Here is a 19817-nt window from a genome sequence, read left to right on the forward strand (position 1 = left end):
TTCAGTCTTCCTGGAGGCCTTGGAGGGACAGTAAACAAGTTTGGTGGCTATACAGCATTGTCTCAATTACAGTTCCGAAACAGCTCCCTTTTTTCGTTCATATGTAATTGAATATCATTATGTACTTGGCCCTGGATACAAAGGTAAAAAAAATAAGATTTCTGGCTGGCCTCGGTGGCTCACGCCTATAATCCCAGCACTTTGGGAGGACGAGGCGAGTGGATCACCTGAGGTCAGGAGTTCAAGACCAGCCTGGCCAACATGGTGAAAATGCATCTCTACTGAAAATATGAAAATTAGCCAGGGGTGGTGGCACACACCTGTAATCCCAGCTACTCAGGAAGCTGAGGCAAGAGAATTGCTTGAACCTGGGTGGCAGAGTTTGCAGTGAGCTGAGATCATGCCACCACACTCCAGCCTGGGTGACAGAGTGAGAGACTCTGTCTCAAAAAATAAAATAAAATAAAATAAAATAAAAAGACTTCCATATTCAATCATTCAGGAAGTCCTAATCCTCTTGATACCTTTTTCCATGATGTCTTTGTAGTCTACTGTGACAACTACTGTCTTAGTTTAGAAACTCATTTTCACTCAGTGGAAACTTTTGCAGTCACCACCTACCTAGTCTGCCTACCTTCCATCAAGACTTTGCCAGTCTAAGGTACACTCTGCTGCTAGATTTATTTTAATGAAGTGAAAGTAGTACCATCTTACTCCTGGGCTTAAAATCTTTCTGCCTATCACTCCCTGTAATAGATACATCATTCTTAGGAACACAAAGCCCCTTAATGATCCGCTTGTATTGGCCCATCTAGGATTAATTTTTGCCCCTCTTCTCTCTCTACTCCCCCTTCCAGCTAATGCCAACCACTATTTTTAATTAAACTTTGTTTTAAATTTTTGAGATATTACAGATTCACATATAGTTATAAGCAATAATACCCTAACTACTTTTAACTCATGAGATTTACTGTGCCGCTGCCTCCCAGCAACCCTCCAGAGGCATCTTTCTACCTGACTGTTACTCTCAATTTAATCCTTATTTCAATTATTACCTTCAAGGGGAAGCCTTCTCCTCTCTCCCTTCAGTGTTGCTGGGTGCTGCCCTTGCCATACTTCTTCACTGTTCATGTGTCTTTACCTTCATGTACAACTTGCAGTGTTGGTTTGCTGTTCAACAATGACATGCTAGTCAACAGTGACTTGCTAGTCAGCCCATCTTGCCATAGCAAGGAATATTTCTTTTTCAACGTCATAACCCATAATATAAGGCACCCTTCTTGGCCCACAGAAGGTACTCAGCAAAGGACTGTGGATTCCTGCTTGGCAGAATCCATAATGACTACACATTCAGGCTCTGGATTTTGTCTGGTTGGTTTTTGTACAGTAAAGGATTGACCCAGCATGTGAGGGGTGTTCAAATTCTGCACATTCCAAAGAAAAGACTGTCTCATGACCATTTCCTGGGAGATAACTTCTAAACTCTTGGAAAACCCTGCCTGATAAAAAGGTCTTTGTTTACCTGGGGACCTTGGCCACTCCGGTTTATGCTAATGGTGCTATTTCACGTGGTGGTCTTGAGCTACGTTCTGTCACTTTGACATCTGACGGGGCAGGAGACTGAGTGACTAAGGTCAGCCAAATGAGTATCCATGCCTATATGACTGGTCTCTGATGGAAACCCCGAACACCAAGGCATAGGTGAGCTCCCCTGGTTGGCAGTACTCACGTGTTGGAACAAAATTCAGCTGGAAGGATTAGGCACTGTCTGTACTACTCCAGGGAGAGAAGACAATTGGAAGCTTGTGCCTGGTCTTTCTTGAACTTTATCACATTTGCCGTTGCTGATTTTTATCACTATACTTTTGCTATAATAAGCTGTAACTGTGAGTATAATAGCCTTTTGAGTTCTGTGACTCCTTATAGTCAGTTGATGACTTCAGGGTGGTCTTGGGGACTCAGCACAATGCAGAATCTGGTTTCAAAACTAATCTGACCATGGACAGATCTCTCACATTTTATAGGCTTTAGCTTTGTTATCAGATGTGTGCTGATAATAACACCTTACTGAGATTATGTGAAGCTTCAATATTGCATGTAAAACACTGGACAAATCATTAGTGATCAATAACTACTACCTGTTCTCATGGTCATTATTACTATGCCGTGAGGATTTCCATATTATAACAAATTTGTATAGTCTTTACAAATCTCATTTACAAATATCTGCTTACTATGTCATTAAAAGATAACTCCACTCTTATTTTTGAAACTCTCAGTCTTATCTAATTATTTCCTTCATCATAAATGACGTGGTACTTGAAATACACATTGCAATTTCTATATTTAGGATTATTTCCTTAAGACACATACCAGAGATGAAACTTTTGGGTCTAAAAGATTAAGCATTTTTAAATTTCTTGATGCATATTGACAGATTGCTTTGCAAATGTCAGTGCTGTTTTTCATTTTTAAAAACAAAGTAAAAATTTATTCATTTTCTTAGGCTCATGAGGGCATAGAAAAAATGATTTTTTTAATCAAATATCTCTGAGTAACATATCATCTTAATGTGACCATAAATTTCCTAAGGACAAACTCAGAAAAATAATTTTTGCCTCTTCTGGTTCTGAAGATGGAAGGACCACATTTTCACATACTGAGATTAAGTATATTCTCTATTCACTCATCTATGCACAAGGTAAGAATCCACTGAATAAATACATCATAATGTGAAAAAAATAACTTCTATTAGCAAATCTGCCTCTATTACAGAGGATTAAGAGAGAAGAAAACCACTTTTGCCTTGGTTCCACAGAAGGAATTAATTCATTAGGCGGAGTTATGCTAATCAAATTCATTTGTAATATGATTGTCTGTCATTAATGTTTGCACGAATCTGAGGCAGAAAATGAACATTTTTCCAGAGTTGAATTTTAATTTTGGCTTCTCCAAATGTATCACTGCCAGTATGGCATTTTCACCTTTCCTACATACCTCTTAGACTAAAATGTAGGTGACAGGCCAAATAAAATGTACAACAGCACACTTAACTTTTATCCTTTCATCTTTCTATTGGAACTTTCTTAATGTTTCAGCTATAGCTAATTACTGCCATGGAGGAATGCCACACAGATTTCTTCTGAACTCCAACTGGTAGAGGAAACTGGAATGTCCTGAGGTCATAAAATGACATTCTGGTCATCTATAGATGTGTTCAAAGAATGAAGACTTTGCAGCCTCAATTTGCTCTTCCCTTTACCAGTTAGCAGCAAAGAAACTGAAGAAAGCATAGTGAGGATGAGAGCATCTAGGGGTGCTGGACAGACACTCCAGCTACCAAATAGATACAGGAGCTGGCGGGTGCATCCTACCCTACTCACCAAACTTACCACCCACTTTTCCTTTAAATTAACCCTGTCTCTTGGACTTGTATTAAATGCTGCCCCAGAGCCCATGTTCAGATTGTTCCTGGTGCCTGTGTTGTCTTCCTCCCATCTCTGTACGGCCATGCCCTAAATATACCTCCAGATTCTGCTGCAATGCATCTCTGGGAATTTTCTTTTGCCCAATATATTTGGGCTTACGTTGTAGTAATTCCTGTACAACTTCTTTCTTATGCACTATCAAACTCTCAAGGAAATAAATTTTGTCTCATTTACCTTTATATTTCCAATAGAGACCTACACATCATAGTCAGTAAAGGAGAGCATGTGGAATGAATAGATGAACACAAACGGATACTCAGTCTCATAAAAGCTATGGTGTAAATGTGTATCACAATAGGAAAAAAAATTTCTGACTTTAGGGACAGTTGTTCCTTTTTTAATTAAAAAAAATAGTTGAACATTTACTTAGTCTCAAGCATGGCTCAAATCCTGGCTTTTCCAATATGCTGTGTAGCTCTGGACAAATTACTTAACTCCTCTGAGTGTCAGTATCCTCATTCACAAAGTGGAGATTGTAGTCTCTAAGTCACAGGGGTTTCATTAGTACTCAATGAGAAAAATTACATAAAGCTCCCTCAATACAGTATTTGCTTAAAGTTTGACATAGTCCTTCTTTCTTGTTCTTCTATTTGACATTTCATTTTCAAATAAAAAAAAAGAAAATTATTTCTCAAAAATAGTCTCTAGTTTCATCTTGTCTTCTATGATATATAAGGATTATTTCCAATACTAGAATATGTAATGATATACAGGGTAGGTATAAGAAATACATCATGATTATTTCTAATACTAGAATCTGTAATGATATACAGTGTTTATATAAGAATATATAGGGTTATTTTTGATACTAGAATATGTAATGATTGTAATACAGAGTATACATAAGGAATATATAATGATTGTTTCTAATATTAGAATATGTAATGATATACAGAGTGTAAGGAATAAATCACAATTATTTTACTAGAATCTGTAATGATATATAGGGTTTCTATAAGGAATATAAAGGATTATTTCTAATACTAGAATCTGTAATGTTATACAGACTATGTATAAGGAACATAATGATTATTTCTAAAACTAGAATATGTAGTCATATACAGAGTATGTGTAAAGAATATACAATGATTATTTCTAATACTAGAATCTGTAATGATATACAGAGTACATGTAAGGAATATAAAGGATTATTTCTAATACTAGAATCTGTAATGTTATACAGACTATATGTAAGGAATATACAATGATTATATCTAATACTAGAATATGTAAGGATATAAAGAATATATGTAAGGAATATATAATGGTTATTTCTAATGCTAGAATAAGTGATGATATACAGAGTATATGTAAGGAATATATAATGATTATTTCTAATACGAGAATATGTAACAATATACAGTGACCTTACATTTCTGTGGCATACCATGTCTCAATCTTGTGAGTAGGAAGGGGCTTAATATTATTTTTCACAATGTGGAAACTGAGGCTTAGAGAAGACAGGCGACTTCCTCATGGCTATGTAGGTAGGAAGCCCCAATGCCAGAAGGCACACCCCCTTCTCCTGATACCCATCAGAACACCTTCCAATCTCTGAAAGCTCTGTCTATAAGAAGTGCTGCTACCTACACATGCATTTCAGCTGAGACTTCTCTCATCAGAAGCCTTCTCCCTATTACTTTCCCAGGGGGCTCAATTTCCAGCAGGCCTCTTCTTTTTTGAGCTTCAAGCCCTCCCACTCCTGGAATTCTGCAAGCAAGCCTTGGTAAATATGTCATCGAGGCAGTGTGTCATAAATCCATCAGCCTTCTCCATGTCTGTCATGATGCTGCGGGAACCCTGTGAGCACAGCCCAGGTAGATGCTGGTCAGCTGTAATGGGAAAACAAATGAGCCTGCTTTCAATGAGCTGGAACCTTCTGCCTGAGTTAATGTTTCAGTGGATTTGTTTGCTTCCTGCAGCTGGCTAAGCAGTTTTGGTAACTGTGACAACACTTTTCATGGATTTGTTTTTACCCCTCATCAGATTTTTCATGCAGCCTTTCATTTCTACAATATCCATGCTGGAAGTGCTTTGTGATGAGCTTTAAACAGTGAGCTTTGGACCACAGCTCTGAGAATAAGCACAGGACCCCTGGATCTCCTGCATGAAAAAAGGAGACTCAACACACCCTTCACGCTTTTCTGAATTGGGGCTGTGTAATAACCTGTGCAGACTCCATAAATATTTCTTTTTTTCTTTTTGTATTCTTTTTTATTTCAATAGGTTTTGGGGGAATAGGTAGTGTTTGGTTACATGAATAAATTCCTTAGGGGTGATTTCCGAGATTTTGGTGCCCCCATCACCCAAGCTGTACCTAATGTGTAGTCTTTTATCCCTCATCCCCCCTCATGCTTTCCCCCAAGTCTCCAAAGTCCATTGTATCATTCCTATGCCTTTGCATCCTCATAGCTTAGCTCCCACTTATGAGGGAGAACAAACGATGTTTGGTTTTTCATTCCTGAGTTACTTCACTTAGAATAATGGTCTCCAGTTCCATCCAGGTTGCTGCAAATGCTGTTATTTCTTTCCTTTTAATGGTTGAGTAGTCATGCATATTTCTTTAAAAGATTCAATGTACTTAAAGAACTCTGGCCTGGGAACCTGGGGAACTGGGTTTTAGTTCTTCTCATAGGATATTACCAGGTAAACATAGACAATTCACTTACACTACAAATTCGTGTGGCCGTAAGACTCATTTGGGACGATGATAGCTTTTAAACAGTAATACGGATTCTTTGGCTTATCTTCAGATTATTAAATTAGAATCTCCAAGGGATAAGCCTAGGACCCTGTATGTTTAACAAGTGATTCAGGTGATGCTTGCAATCAGATATATTTGGAAAATGCTGGCCTCCTGGATCTCTATGTCCCCCAGCATCTCACACTTAACAATATATGGAAGCACGTCTACATAAGTGGTCTGTATTCCACCTGTTTCAGGTTACTTGGAGAGTTTGCTAAAAATGCAAATTCCCAAGCTATCTTGAAGACATGCTGAATCAGAATCCTTGGGAATATAACTCATTTTTTTTTTTTTTTTTTGAGACGGAGTCTCGCTCTGTCGCCCAGGCTGGAGTGCAGTGGCCGGATCTCAGCTCACTGCAAGCTCCGCCTCCCGGGTTTACGCCATTCTCTTGCCTCAGCCTCCCGAGTAGCTGGGACTACAGGCGCCCGCCACCTTGCCTGGCTAGTTTTTTGTATTTTTTAGTAGAGACGGGGTTTCACCGTGTTAGCCAGGATGGTCTCGATCTCCTGACCTCGTGATCCGCCTGTCTCGGCCTCCCAAAGTGCTGGGATTACAGGCTTGAGCCACCGCGCCCAGCCCTATAAAAGGTTCTTAAAGTGAATTTATCTACACCAAAATTTGGGAACCACTAATAGGATTTTTTTCTACAGTTTATCATGTTTAGAAGTGTTATCAACATTGTAAGGCAATCGTGAGGATTGCAAGAAATAGTATTTGGCACAGTTTCTGCCATGGATAAGTTCTTGATAAATGCTAGGAACACAATTAAATGTTTTGCTCATTTCTTGGGCAGGAATTGCATCTTATACTTCCAATTTCCACATCAAGGTAGAAGGGAACATGGTATCTGTTCAATACGTTCTTATTGATCAAAGCTGCTTTTCTATTTCAGAGTTTATGCTGTCTTTTCTTTTTTGGTTCTTTCTTCTCATGTCTATTTTTGGACTGGAAACATCTCAGGGAAATGAGAATTGCACCTTGACCAAAGCTTCTCTGGTCACTGTGAAATGTTTCATTTGGAGTGTCTTAAGCAGTGTTTTCTGAGATAAGTAGAGTGGCTCTTATTAGTCTGGTTTCATGTATGAAAATACAGATCAGAAAACGAAAGGTGACCTTGTACATATACTTTGTTGGTTAAAATTAAAAAACAAACGAACAAAAAACAAAGGGCTAGAAGTCAAATACTCCATATTTCATTAGAATTTTTTCCACTTCACTATACTGCTTTTCACCGATATCAGTACAGGACCATAAATAAATTCAGTCTTTTCCCCACAGGTCTTTATCTCTCCTCTTTTTGTCTTTATTCTCTGTATTCACCCTTCAGAGATTCCATTTTTCCACATTGTTCTTATCTTCAGCTAATATGTGATAAATTAATCACATAAAAGTACTAGACACAAAGGAAATTCATCCCTTTGTCCCTTGTGATTGCTTTTGAAAAAAAGAGCAATATAAATGGAAACCCCTTGATCCATGCCATAATCAGGGAAATTCAGACACCATGGAACTTGAAGAGATCAAAGGGAGTCATGTGGAAGTTCTTCCCTTTAAATCACAATTTCAAATGCACCTTCCTTCTCTGTAAATGTCTAAGGCTGCTACTGACAACACAATTATAAAGCTATCTTTTTTGTAATAAGGGATCCCCAATCCTATAAACTTTAATTTTATTTAGATAAAAGCACAGATTCCACAGATCATTGAATATCTTGAAAGCCGTTTAAGACCCGTGCTCCTTTCTAAGTACCAGTGTGAGGATAATGTTGGGAGCAGGCATTGGAGTCTACTAGAATAGAGACACCATTAGGAGATCAGGTCCAACTCAGAAGCCAGTACCCTGATATCAGCCCTGACATCTTGCCTTGGGCCTCTAGACAGAGAAGTCCACCCAATGGCTCAATTTGGGCAACCTCCTTCTCGTGTTTCATAGGGTGGAATGTGATATGTTCACACATCCTTTTCTGGGACAGTGTTTCTATTTGGAATTTTGCAATATTATTTAGCTTATACTTTAGATTTAACTACATAAATATATAGCCATTCAATTGTTCTTTTCTTTCTGATTAATTAAAATGCATCTCTTCATTACTTTGTATGAACCACTCTTAGTTATTTTCTCACTACTAATAATAGTTGTCACTTCTTGAGCGACTACTCTCTCATCTGTTCTTCCTACTCTTCTTATTTGTGATTCATTTGTTTTCTGGAAGTTGTCATCTCTGTTGTACAGAGTGATACACTAAAACAAACTAAGTGTTAAACATACAAATGTGAAATTTTTAATATTAACATATAGGAATATGGAGTCTTCCAGTGGTCAGTGGTGTTTGATTCAGCCTCCTCCACTTCCATCATTGTATATTTATGTGTTCTTGAGGCTGTGTTGAGACAACCAATATTATTTTATCTCGCATACTACCCTCTTTTGGCACCTCTCATTTCACACACAGATTCAGGCTACAACTAGCAGAAAAGTTGCACCGTTTTGTTAAAAACCAAAGTCAGTGATGGTTACAAGAGCCCTCACTTCTGTTCCCAAGATGCAATTCAAATCTTTGAATGTTCTAAAGGATGCCCTAGTGCTATGTCTTCATTCCCCAATGGAGGACTGCTCCAAATTCAGATAGACTAGGCTGGGGGTGTGGGCAGTGGAGCTTCCCTGAGCAGCCTCCTGGGAAGGTAGCCTTTTAGGAGACGAACTATCCCAGGTGCAAAAGCTGAGTCTTGAAATAATGCCTCAATGTCACAGAGGGCATTATTTTGCATATTACAAAGGCCATGGCCATCTGATAACTGGCACATGCTGTTTCTGGTTGTAACTCTAATCAAAATGTGTATAAATCTTTTAAAATTTTCTAGCCATGGTGATAAAACACATATTGAATGCCTTAGTCTGCTCTGGTTGCCATAACAAAATATCATAGACTGGGTGGCCTAAGCAACAGACATTTCTCATGGAGTAGTAGGCTGGGGACCCTGAGATCAACGTGTTAACAGGTTTGGTCTCTGTTAAGGGCTTTCTTCCTGGCTTGCAGATGACTGCCTTTTCAATATGACCTTACTTGGCCTTTCCTGGATGTGTTTGTATGAGAAAACACTGAGATTTCTCTCTTTTTGTCATTGTATATGAGTACTGACCTCATCATGACAGCCTCATTCTCATGACTTAATCTAAACCTAATTACCTTCCAAAGGCCTAACCTCTAAATACTCTCATATTGGGGATTATAAGGGTTTGACATATGAATTTCAGGAAGACAAAAGCATTTGATCCATAAAGTTGAATGAGGAAAAGGAAATGATACTATACTCTTGTTACAGGAGAAATATTACACAATGTAAAAACTGTGTACCAGAAACAAAAAATACTTCAAAGACATTCCCTTTGTTTTCTCAAAGAAGAGCAAGAAAATGTTAACTCTGAAACAAAATTTTAAAAAAGGAGAAAAAAACAAAAACACACTGAATTGAAGAAAATGGTGCCTGATAATCAGACTGACTTGGAAAAGGAGCTGAAGAAGTAAAAGAGAGCTTGAAATTAAACACTGAATAGTAAAATTTGAATTGGTATTGGAAACAGCAAGTGTAAGAACTGATAATGCAGAAATCAATCATCATTTTTGGATAACAAAGTTGACTAGAGAAAAATGGTTAAAGATATGAAAATCATAACTGAGAAGATGACAGATGTAGAAGACTAGCAATCAAGATCTACAGGCCAGGTATCAGGGCTCACACCTCTAATCCTAGCACTTTGAGAAGCCAACGTGGACAGATAGTTTGAGCCTAAAAGTTCAACACCAACATGGTGAAACCCTATCTCTACAATAAATTGAAAAATTAGCTGGGCATGATGGTGCACAACTGTAGTCCCCGCTACTTGGAAGAATGATGTCGAAGGATCTCATGAGCCTGGGGAGGTAGAGGCCGCAGTGAGCCAAGATTGAGCCACTGCACTATAGCCTGGGTGGTGACAAAGTGAGACCTGTCTCAAAAAAATAAAAATAAAAATAAAAAAGAAAGAGGGTAAAAATAACAATTAAGATATAAATAAAGAGAACTTTCCTGATCTCAGAATACCTACATTTATTGGTCAAGAATATTTGTTGAATATCAGGAAAAAATTTAAAAAGCAAACACCTAAACATGGTTATTTCCAATTTTTTTTTATTAAACATTTCCAACATATAAGACAATTTAAGGAAAGTTACAGTGAACACCAAATACACATCACCTTGATTAAATTATTAGCAAGAAAATTAATTGGAAGGCTCCAAGCTTTAGGTTGCTAGTAAGCAAACTGAAACCCAATGTAAGCAGTAAAACAAAATTAGAGTCTTTGCCAGTTAGAAATCACCAACCAACCTCTCAATAGGGACTTTCAACTTCAACCAGTCAGATATGTTTTCTTGTTCTTGCTTCCTCAAACATCTTCTGAAAGTTTCCTCTTCCAGTACTGCACTAAACTGCTTGCTCTCTGGTCCCTCAAAATTCATGAGTCATTGAATGCTCAAATAAACTTTTTAAAAATTTAAGATGCCTGAGTTTGCTTCTAGTACTATGAATTGGTATTTTATTTGTTTACTGCATTATCTATCCATCTATTCTCCCTGTCCATATGTCAATCTGTCTTATTTTTGTTGCATTTCAAAGTAAATTGCAGACATTTGTGTACTCCCCACTAAATACTTCAGAATGTGTTCTATTAAGTGGGTTCAAAATTTAGTGGTATGTTTTTCTCTTTAGATATACAGTTTAGGTTCGATATAATGAGCAAACCTTACTATACATTCACTGGGTTTTGACCGTATGTCATACTTTCCTTAATCACTACCTTCATCCCTTATCCAAGGTAATTACCATTCTGATTTTTGCAGATTACATTAGTTTCACCTGTTCTATAATTTTATAAATGGAATCATAACATATGGACTCTGTTGTGGGAGTCTTCTTTCATTCCCCAAATGTTTTGAGATCCCTGTGAGTGCTTGGATCAGCGTATGTTTCTTCTTGTTGCTGGGTGGCATTCTGTTGTTCTAATGTAGCAGTTTTTATCCAATCCCTTAATTCCAGTTTTTGTCTATGAGGAATAAAACTTCTATGAGCATTTGTGTAAAACTCTTGTTTGTGTGGTTGTGAAAGTATGTTTATATTCCTTTTGGGCAAATGCCTAGGAAAGGAATTAGTAAGTTGTAGCGTAGTTGTATATAGTTGTGTGTTTGATTTTATGAAAACTATAGAACTTTTCCCAAAGTGGTTATACAATTTCACATTCCCTCTAATGATGGATGATAGTTGGAGTTGCTAATTGCAAAACTGCCAAATTGCAAAATTGTAGTGTTATGTCTTTTTAAATTTAAACATTTTGATACATGTGTAATGGCATCACATAGTGATTTTTATTTGAAGTTCACTTATGACTAATAATGATGGGCAGATTTTCTTGTGTTCATTGGCTGTGTATATATCTTCCTTTGTGGAGGGCTCATTAAAATATTTTGCCATTTTTTAAACTGGGTAATTAGACTTCTTAAAATTGAGTTTTGGAGTTTGTTATTAATCTTGTAAACCAGTCTTTAGTATGATGTGTGTTTTGCAAATATTTTTTCCAAGTATACATCTTTCTATTTATTTTTCTTAGTATATTGTATATTGCAGATATTTTAAATTTTGATGAAATATGATTTACAATTTTTTCTTTAATGAATATTATTTTCTATGTCCTCATACATAAACTTTCTTATACTAAGTTGTGAAAATTGTTTCCCTGTTCTCTGAGTGGCCAGGCTGTGTATCCAAGGACAAAAGGCAGATAAATGTCTGTCAGGGAAGATGCATGATATGATGACGTGGAGAACAGACAAAGCACACACCAGGATCAAGTGATATGGCATTCATTTACAACAAGAGGGTAGACAGTGTGTGCACAAGATCCAGCCCCTGGCAATGCATTGGTCTCCCATGGCCAGGGGATTCACTCTGAAGCAGATGTGGTGGTATGGCTGCATGCCCCTTGTTTCATGCTGCAGCAGAAGGGCTTCTCCCCCTCTGCCACCAGGATCTGAAATACGGAAACTGGCATTTGTGTTATTGCCAACAAGAAAGTGTTATTTCTTTTTTTCACTAGCTGACAACTCAGGGCATGCTTAAGGGCCATCGAAACATGCACTAAAGCAGGATAAAGGATTATATATCAAGCATGGACCAGGGGAAGATGTTCCCTCATGAGAGACCAGCCTAGCACTGATGATAAGGACTCTTTATCTGCCAATAAAGGAATGTTACATACCCAAGACCACTTTCATGGGACAGTGCAGGTGGCAAGCACTGCACAAAACTGCCTTTCCCAACAGTCAATCCTCTAACTCATGCCTGGCCCCTGAAATAGCAGACAAAGCACATCCAGTCTGGTAGAACAACTGTTTACACTAAATCTGGAGGTAGAGCTGGGTCAGATGGGGACCGTGAACAAACCTTATGGATGCTGTGGATGAGATTTTCTTTTTTTGCAGAGTACCTCTGTCATTTTGAGATAGCAACTTACTAGGGTCACCAGAAGAAGCAGTCCCAGATATTCAGTTCTTGCTGGAGGATAGTCTTTAACTGGAAGCCTCAAACTCAACAAAAGAGTCTAAAACAAGAGTCTAAGGGAAACTGCAGACCTATAGCTGACAACCATTCTGCCTGAGCTTAGATCTTCTCCAGTTGAATTTCTGCCTTCCTCCAATTGTTAATGCACACACATCTATGTCACCAATAATATAAACGCCCTTTTCTTTCACCACAGACAAGTGAGGGCTATCTGGTTGCCCATCACCACCTTGGCTAGTGAGTTTAGTGAGTTCTGTTGGCCTTGGAGCCTTGAGGAAAGTTAAAGTCATTGTGTGTAGGCCAAGTCATTATAATGGGAGTGTGGGACTAGAGGGACTTCATGCTGGGATGACAAATCTAGTTTTGTTTGAGTTATCTCCTGTGCATGACTGTGCTAATTCTTATCAGGGTATGGTCCTGCTTGGCAAGGCAAAAGCTTCTGTAGGAACACAAAGAGGAAAGATCAATGTTTCCACTCTCCTCCCACTCCAGGAACCTCCCAAGGCCAGATATGCTTTCAGCTATCACTTTTCACATTGTTCCTGTTACTTGATCCAAACTTCTCAGTCTTCATCATCCAACCAGGGTAAAGAATTTCCATCCTAAACAAACTCCACATACCTATAGCATTACCCACTTGTAACATCATCCCTTTCTACAGGATTGGGAATCTTTAGTGGGACCAGGGGAACCCTAGTGTCCCAATGTCTGTCATCCCTTCCCCATTAAATTGGGGTCCAACTGTTGGGACACTCCCAAAGGTAGCATTGTCTCTTAGTTTGAATTGGGAGGTTCTACTGCTGGTACCATTGAGGCCTGGGCCACAAACCACACCCCAGGGAGTATATCTCAGCAAAAAATAAAAATAAAGGAAAGAATTGTTGGCTATACTGAGACTGGGGGTTCTGCAGGAACAGCCTAATCAGGTGAATGTCTGGCCCTCCACCTTTTCCAAGCATAGTAGTGCCCAACTTATGTGGGCATGCTCTTTCTCTTCCACTGGGGCATAATGATTGATGTCCAAATGACTTTTGGTAGGTATGCCTAACACCAGGTAAGTTGTTATTCTCTTGGCCATTGCAAAGTTTTTGTCTGAGTTGTCCATTCCTTCATTCTATCACCCCATTTTCTTGGGGATGATGGGGAGCAAGAAGGATCCATATTATGCCATGGGAATGTGCCCTTTGCTGAATTGTCTGGGTTGTAAATGTGGTGACTTGATCACATTAGGATCTTAAAACTATGTGTTCGTGGGCAGAGAGGTGCCAATAGAATCTGTAGCTAGGCTCTGGCTGTCAAATGTGGTCAATCTGCCACTTTTGCACGGAGCTTATGGATAGGTTGATGAGGCCTAAATCACCATGCTGCATGCCCCAGGTTTAGTGGCAGAAGTCAGAAGACTGTGCCCCATTCTTGGTTCTTTGTCTTGTAGAGTTAGTCCTTGTGATTTAGTCCATTTTTGTACCTGAGGTACATTTCTATGTCCCATTCTGTCATGGACCCAGCAGGCAATCATGGTGATTTACTGAACACATACTAGGTCAACATACAAGTTCAATCCATATTCCCTTTTGAATGGTCATTTACCACAGGTGTCAATATGAGTGACAAATAGGTCTCCTTACCAGTTTTCAAACCACTACCATAGTTCCTGTTCTTACACAGGGAGGGTCTTAATTGTCCAGTAATTAATCTGCAAGTCACTGGGTCATGCGGTTAGCCAACGGCTCATGAGTATAATATGCAGCTGAGAAATGCTGTTGGAGTGGACTGAAAATTCATCATAACTGCACGTAAGTGTCATTCAAAAGGTAGGAACTCTTAGGGTTAATGGCCACAGTGGTCTTGGGGACTCCATCAGCTTTGATTTTTGCAGACCCATCCATGAACCACATCAAACCACCTGTTTTAACCTTGGGCCCCATCAGGTAATGGAAGGACAAGTTTTCCTTATATTTTTTTCTCTGATGTCTTCATAATTTTCGCTTTTGTGTTCTGGTATTTTATCCATTGCAAATTAAATTTTGAGTATTGTGGGAGGTAAGGGTCTAGGTTTATTTATCTTTTTTTTCTGTATAAATATCCAGTTGTCCAGGTACTATTTGCTAAATAGTTTTCTTTTCCTCTTTTGATTGCTTTAGCACCTTGTGAAATATTGAAATTATTTTGGGTGTGTGAGTCTATTTCTGGGTTCTTTGCAATGTTTCATTGATGCATTTGCCAATTTATATGCCAATATTACACAGTCTTGATTACTACAGCTTTATCATAAGTCTAAAATCGGGTAATTTAAGCTCTAACTTTTTTTTACTTTACAAGATTGTTTTGAATATAGTAGATCCTTTGCATTTCATAGAACGTTTAGAATTGCCTTGTTTACTTCATTAAGAAAATGAACCTTAATGGGAGTATGATAGGACTTGCATTGAATTTATAAATAAATCTGGAGATAACTGACAAATTCAGTCTTCCAATCCGTGATCATAATATGTTTCTCTCCATTTATATAAGAAGTATTTACTTTCTCTAAGAAATGTTACATTGCTTTTAGCAAAGGGAACTCGTGATTTCACTGTACATAATTATACTAGGTACTTTACATGTATTGTGTGTGAATTCTAACATCTGAAGCAATTTTTAAATTGTTTTTCTTTGTTTCTTTTGATCATGTGTTCTTATTTTTGCATGTATTGAAATATTTTGGATTGTATATATAGCATTTCAAATATTATGGTCTAAAGACTGCATTCTTTTATATATCTCCAAAGAGTTTTGATTTTTTGTTGTTGTTGTTTAGCAGTCAATTAACTTAGAGTTAAATTTAAAACTTTGTCTTTGTAGTAGCATCTCATATCTCAGTTCAATTCTTTCATTTTTAATTTGAAAGCTTTGAGTGTGTCTTACACATGCATATTTCCAGTGTTAAATCAGAAATTTCCATAGAGTTTAGATACACAGTTTGAGTCATTCCTCTCTTGCTTTCTCATTTCTCATGCTTCTTTCTTACTTTTTAACAGCTGCTTTAACTCTAAATTCTTTCTATTTATTAATTCTTCAAGACAAAAATACTGCAATCTTCTCTCTGAGATTTAGCTGTCCCCAGATGACCACTGCAGTCTACCCTCACACCAAAAGTCATAAACATGGGCAGCTAATCTCATGCTATTGCATTTTTCGAATTGTTGACCCTTGTCCAGGATTTTCTACTTTTTTATTTTTAGTTTTTACTCTCCAGTATTTTCAGGTGTAGTAATTTGTGCTGTGTCTGTTGTTTGCAGTTTTATCTATGGAAGGGTCAATTTATCAGGGATGTATTTTTCCGTATCAGAAGGGCACAAAACACAACTGAATTGTATTTCATGTAAGAATTAAATAAATACAAACCCACCTGAATTCTGGAAGGAAAAGAACAAGACACTGTTATAAAAAGTTTCATGTAAAGTAAAATTAATCTTATTTTATATTTCTTGTCTGCAGTATGAAACTGGAATACGTTGAATAGGTAGATGCAATTTTGAGTAAAATAATTCTTTAAAAATAATCAAAATTACAAAATCAAGAAATAATTTTAGAGGCTTGGTGGTATATATTGAAATGTTTGTTCATAGGTTGTAAATTTAAATGCAAATAACCATAATATAATATGAAGATGAAGTAAATGTACATATATTAAAATATTAAATGTATTTGATACTGTCTAAATATTTTTTAATTTAAAATGGAGTTAGTAAAATTGAAATAATTTGTTTTTAACTTCCTAACTGCACATTATATCAATGATTAAGTTGGATTCATAGAGATAATTTTTTCCTGGACTTTGATAACAGGCAAATAAAGACTGAAAAGCATTTTCAAAGCAAAGAGCATCCACTAGCAGAAGTAAAAACTGGTTGTGTAGTTTTAAAATCACTACTGTAAGAAGGACAGATAAACAAAAGGCAAGATGAAATGCAGAGTCTATAATATCGAGAAAAATGTTATAATCATTATAAAATGTTGCTGTGGTTATTTCCTTGTGGTAGTAGAGGGGAGATGTTATAAGGGAATTTTGTGTCCCTTGTATCTTTTTATTTAATCCTTAGCACATAGCACTGAGCATATATTGCATTAATAATTGTAATAAAACTGAAACATTCTGTTTAAAAACTTGGAAAAAATGGGGAAAAAGTAATTCATGTTTTGAACAAACTCTATGTCATAATTTAATTCACTTACAAGATTATCCTCATAGAAAGTATTACTTAATGCTGTGGAAAATCGTTCTCTGTACTTCACCATTGCCCATGGAAAATTCATTGTAAGCCCCATAGCATTTCTTATATTTACTTACAGTACTGTTTTACAGAATGAGCATCATACCTAATGAACACCAAATAATACATATTCTAGATTTGTTAGAAAAATGTAAAACTTTAAAGCATTTAAAAATTTCTTCAATATATTCACATGCTACAACAAGGGGAAGATACGTGTTTACATATAAATTCAAATTCAAAGGAATGTATAGAGAATCATCTCTTTAGAATCCTGTGCTCAGCTTTAAACTAAGTTAAGATGGCAACTTTTGAAAGCAGAACCCACTACCAGGGAAGCAACATGTATCGTTGTTAAAAGGGCAACGTCAGCAATGGTTACACGGGCCTTGACCGTTGTTCTAAGATGCATTTAGAATTTTTGGATGTTTTAACGAATGTCCTAGTGCTATGTCCTCATTCTGTGAAGGATGACTGCTGCAGCGTCGGGTAGACCAGGTTTGGAGGGCCAGTGAGATTTTCTTGAGAGGCCTCCTAAGAAGGCAGCCTTTTAGGAGATGAGCTATCCCAGGTGCAGGTGAGTCTGCAAACAATGCCTCAATGTCAGAGAGGACATCATTTTGCATGTTGCAAAGGCTGTACTGGTCATCATACTAGTTTTCCCACAAAGGACTAGAAAAGGGTAAGGTAAAGACACATATGTGGTCAACCAACCTTCTAAGCCTTAAGGAGCCAAAGACGATGCTGCTTCTCTGACAATGTAGTAAGTGAAATAAGGAAAAATGAGGAGCAAGAATATGTTCTTTATGTGATCATCTTTGGGGCTCACTGGACTATGCTGTAGGAAGACTTGACATTGCCCTGCAGCGAGAGGTGAATCAGATGATTTTGGAGGAAGGGATCAGGAAAGCCGTGTTTCTAAATTTGGTTGATTATGCAAGGGTTCCTCGGAGCCGTACTGGTGGACTGCATGAAGGGAGCAAGAGAGATATTCCCGGTAACATCCTCATCTGGTTGGAAATAATTGATGGGGAAGTGAAGTTGGGAGTTCTTCAATCTTTTGTGCTAAATGTGAGTGAAAAAAGGTAGACCTCTTTAGAAGGAAATTGCTTCTCCTGTTGTGTTTTTTTTCTTTTTTTCTTTTCCTATATATTACAGTATAGAGAAAATAAGTTCCTGTAATTTCTCTACCTTACAGGGAAGGGCATAGAAGACACATTATTTCTCTCTGTTCCCCAAAGCAGAATGAGTAAATAATCTGACCTGCGTTGGGATGCATTTCAATAGAGAATAGAAACACTGTGGAAAGGTCGTGCTCTTGGTCGTGCTCTTGGTCGTGCTCTTGGTCCTCTCAGTCCACTCGTACTGGCCTGAACCCAGATGAATGGGTGTTCACATGATTTTGCCTTCTTGCTTACTCTTAAATTTTCTTTTTCTGTATGTTATACTCATCTGGCCTGCCAGGGCTTCCAGGATCTCTGCAACTTTGCAACATTTTACTGGTGTAGACATTTTGTAAAACATGCATTGTGCACCTAGGGGCATTGAAGCTGGAGGTGAAAATAGCTTTTTGTTTTCTTGTTCAAGGATTGTCCTGTGATCAAGTGTATCAGAAACTATGCATTTGGGAGTGATTATGCTTTTGTTGAAACGTTAATAAACCTGAGACCTTCAACTCTACTTGATACTGATTCCTATCTTGGTTTGTTGGTTAGAATTTCAGTGGGAAACAGGGTTGAGCTTGTTCCCATCCCAAATCTCCAGCAATATTTTAAAGATAAAGTATTAATATCTCTTTAATAAAGATAGATTTTGATATTTAATCAATTGAAGTATAGCAAATGTATTAACATTAGAGCATAGATAACTAAGGAGAATGAAAGTTTTAATTATTTAATAAGAACACTTAATGTCTCTCAAAAAGTTGCATTTAATATGACATCAATTGTTAGCCACTAACTATATATTCCAGATGTGGTAAGAACCTGCTGACGTGCTTATCCTAAATGGCATCTACTTCTGTGAATTGCTTCTTTGAAAATTTTTTATAAAAAATGCGCTTTTCTATCTCCTTGTACAGCATGACTATATCTGATGTAAGACAAATCAGTAAGAATTCTTTCTCAGAGTTTTTCATACTGGAGCTATAGAAGAAGAGACATTTCCATTGACATATCGATACCATGTTAGTGCGAGCTGGTAAGCTATGACCACATATGCCTTGCCATATGGAAGAGCCAGTTTGTGGTAGGGGAATATGGAATCAACATACCCTCCAAAAGAAGAGTGGAGGTCGTGAAAGGGAAGGTACTGTTTTCAGTCCTGTGATCGCCGTCCTGCTCTGGATCCTGCTTTGTGGAGATTTGGTTGTTCAACCCATCTGTGTGATATTCCTGTATCCTTCTAATAAATCCTCTTGTCAATCTATTTGAATTGTGTTGCTTTCTATTGCAACCAGAAGTACTCATTAAATATATCAGGTACTTTAAGTTAATTTCTGCAATATTTGTGAAATTTCTACAAGATAGATATTCATTCCATTTATGTATGAGGGAAATTAGGTTAAATCACCTGTATTATTTCAAAACCTATGCTATTTTCACTCCAGCTTTCTGCATTTCTAATGAGTTTTGGAAGTCCTTTTACTGAAGGTAACATAATAAAGGAAGCAGTTGATCACAGGCTAAGATGACTGATTAACCTGAAGCCTTATGGTAGAAAGACAGTAGTTAT

The sequence above is a fragment of the Colobus angolensis genome, unplaced genomic scaffold, assembly GCF_000951035.1.
Source record: "Colobus angolensis palliatus isolate OR3802 unplaced genomic scaffold, Cang.pa_1.0 Scaffold262, whole genome shotgun sequence".
Classification (NCBI taxonomy): Eukaryota; Metazoa; Chordata; class Mammalia; order Primates; family Cercopithecidae; genus Colobus; species Colobus angolensis.